The 2500-nt window shown below is 39.2% G+C and overlaps 1 protein-coding gene across 4 annotated transcripts in view; it reads right to left on the bottom strand.

The window, feature by feature from the left end:
* LOC123506988 (protein peste-like) overlaps positions 1-2500 on the bottom strand; it is a 16336-nt gene that overhangs the window by 7756 nt on the left and 6080 nt on the right. Inside the window, exon 1 of one of the 4 annotated variants that reach the window (XM_045259474.1) lies at positions 1-106. This exon is cut by the window's left edge and continues 41 nt beyond it. The exons of the other annotated variants lie outside the window; for them this stretch is intronic. The gene's annotated coding sequence lies outside the window, so the exon portion shown is untranslated. Of the gene's footprint in view, positions 107-2500 lie in introns of those variants that run through there. 4 annotated transcript variants of the gene reach the window in all.

The following is a 2500-nucleotide window of genomic DNA, read 5'->3' as shown; positions in this document are numbered from 1 at the left end:
TTAGTCCAGTAACAAGGTGAACTGGAGACGTGGAAACACCAACGCAGTCTTGTTGTTGTCATCAAAACCTTACAAACACTCAAGAAATTCCGTACGAGTCACTTCAATCAGAGCCGTTTGAGTAGAAATCTTGTTAATATGTCACTAGAATCGTAAAAACAGTAATAATCCCGCGTCAACTCAATCAGATGATTTTAAATGTGGTAGTAGCTGCTAACTCGCACTCCTACCATCACGAAAGATTGAGGAGTACTGGGAAGTGGGAATAGGAGGGTGGGTAACACCGTGGCGCCACTGTCTGTCTCAGTGTAGCCACAGTTGACTTGTTAATTAGTATATTACTTGAAAAGAAAGTTTGTCATCAGAGCGGTATTGATACTACTGCATAGATATGAAGTGCAACTTGTCGTATACTTATATTCGTACTAATAGTAATGATATAATTAGGTATCAAATAATGTGAATCGTGCTGGTTCCTCACTGTTAACGCGCGCACTAACTATAATATGACATTTTGACCAGGAATGTCTTAACCAGGCTACGGCTTGTTACTCTACGCTTGTTTCTTCTTAATGTTACAACCATCAAGCAAGCATAACCAATGTGTCTGCATGTCTGTATCTTTCCTCCCATCTGAAAAAAAAGACAACTAATCGGTCCTATAATTTGATTACTTTTACTCGACTGGCGACATCGTACAAGGCCTCGAACAGTAGCTACTCGCTTCTAAATACAATAAACTTCAAAGAAGAGTGTTTATGTAATGTTTACGAGGCATCAAAACAGGAAAATATTTAGTTTAGTATCACCTTCAATTCTGCGATATGCAATGATTAACATCTATTTTTTAAGTAACATATGCAGTGTCTTTTAAGCGTTTTCAAAATGTGTGCAGGTGTTGTGAAGGTTTGGTAAATGTGACGTGTGTGTGAGGGTGTTAATTTGGGAGTTTTTCAAGTGAATGTGTGTGTGTGTGTGTGTGTGTGTGTGTGTGTGTGTGTGTGTGTGTGTGTGTGTGTGTGTGTGTGTATTCCTACTACTATCACCATCACCACCACCACTACTACTACTACTACTACTACTCACTACTTCAGCCCCTGATGGTGGTTGCGTGTGCTATGTTTTGAGGACAGAGTTTGCTACAAATAAATAAATAAATGCATACATAAATAAATAAATAAATATATATATATATATATATATATATATATATATATATATATATATATATATATATATATATATATATATATATATATACAGAGAGAGAGAGAGAGAGAGAGAGAGAGAGAGAGAGAGAGAGAGAGAGAGAGAGAGAGAGAGAGAGAGAGAGAGAGAGAGAGAGAGAGAGAGAGAGAGAGAGAGAGAATCTAGGCTTGTGCATCAAGAATATGAATTTAGGCCTAATAATCAATAGCACGTAAAGGCCTATTAACGTAAAACTGACGAATGTGACGACCAAAATTGTTGACATAAGTGCCGCCCGGGATGCACCACCCTCTCCGCCCCCTCTTTTGCTCTGCCACTGGGGAAGAGGCGTAGTAGTAGTAGTAGTAGTAGTAGTAGTAGTAGTAGTAGTAGTGGTGGTGGTGATGGTGGTGGTGGTGGTGGTGGTAGTAGTAGTAGTAGAGGTGGTAGTTGTGTTTTTTTTTTTTTTTATGTCTTGTAGGTCACCTGAAGAGCATTGGAAGCGCTGTTAAGCTTCCACCTATTAGTGACGCAGGCAATTTTATTTATAGTGGTACTCAGATTAGGGGCCATATCACCGCCCAAGCGCATCTTTAGTGTAACCACCTAGAACCTGGGTATCATAGTGACATGTAGGTAACTTTAAACCACTCGACAATTGGCAAAGTATCAATGCGATATATAGTGGGATTCGAACCTACGCATGGACGTCTGCCCGATCCCACGCTCACCACCTTATTCACTACGCCACCGCCTCCCGGTTGTTGTTGGTTGTTGTTGTTGTTGTTATTCTTGTTGTTGTACTAATAGTAATAGAAGTAGTACTAGCATGGGAGTCGATTCCTTTAAATACGTGCGGATGGGGACGTGAGGGAGGGGACGAGAATAGCCAACCAAACAGCTGAAGGGAGAGAGGAGATAATAAAAAAAAAAAAAAAAAAAAACCCCGCTAATTTCTGAGACATTCTAACGAATCTAACCCCCTTCAGTACCATGACGCGTTTCCATATTCATTCTGGTTACTATTTAGTGATTTTATACAGCTTCAGAAACTTGTGTGGGGATTGAAGTAGTGAAGACTGGCTATTAATCTTTCGACCACCATAGACCCTTCCTAATGCCAATAAAATGGTTTAATCGTACACAAATCTCAAGGTAAAAATGTGTCACCGTATTGAAGGGATAAAGGCATCTTCAGTGTATGTTAAGGCATATTACAGTTTGCTACTTGAAATTTAACAACGTCTCTTATACTCTGTGCTAACATTGATAGTAATATTGCATATCACTTATTAACATACTGCTAAAACGT

The sequence above is a fragment of the Portunus trituberculatus genome, chromosome 21 (assembly GCF_017591435.1).
Source record: "Portunus trituberculatus isolate SZX2019 chromosome 21, ASM1759143v1, whole genome shotgun sequence".
NCBI lineage: Eukaryota > Metazoa > Arthropoda > Malacostraca > Decapoda > Portunidae > Portunus > Portunus trituberculatus.
Note: the sequence above shows the minus strand (reverse complement) of the source record. Positions and strands in the feature narration are given on the sequence as shown.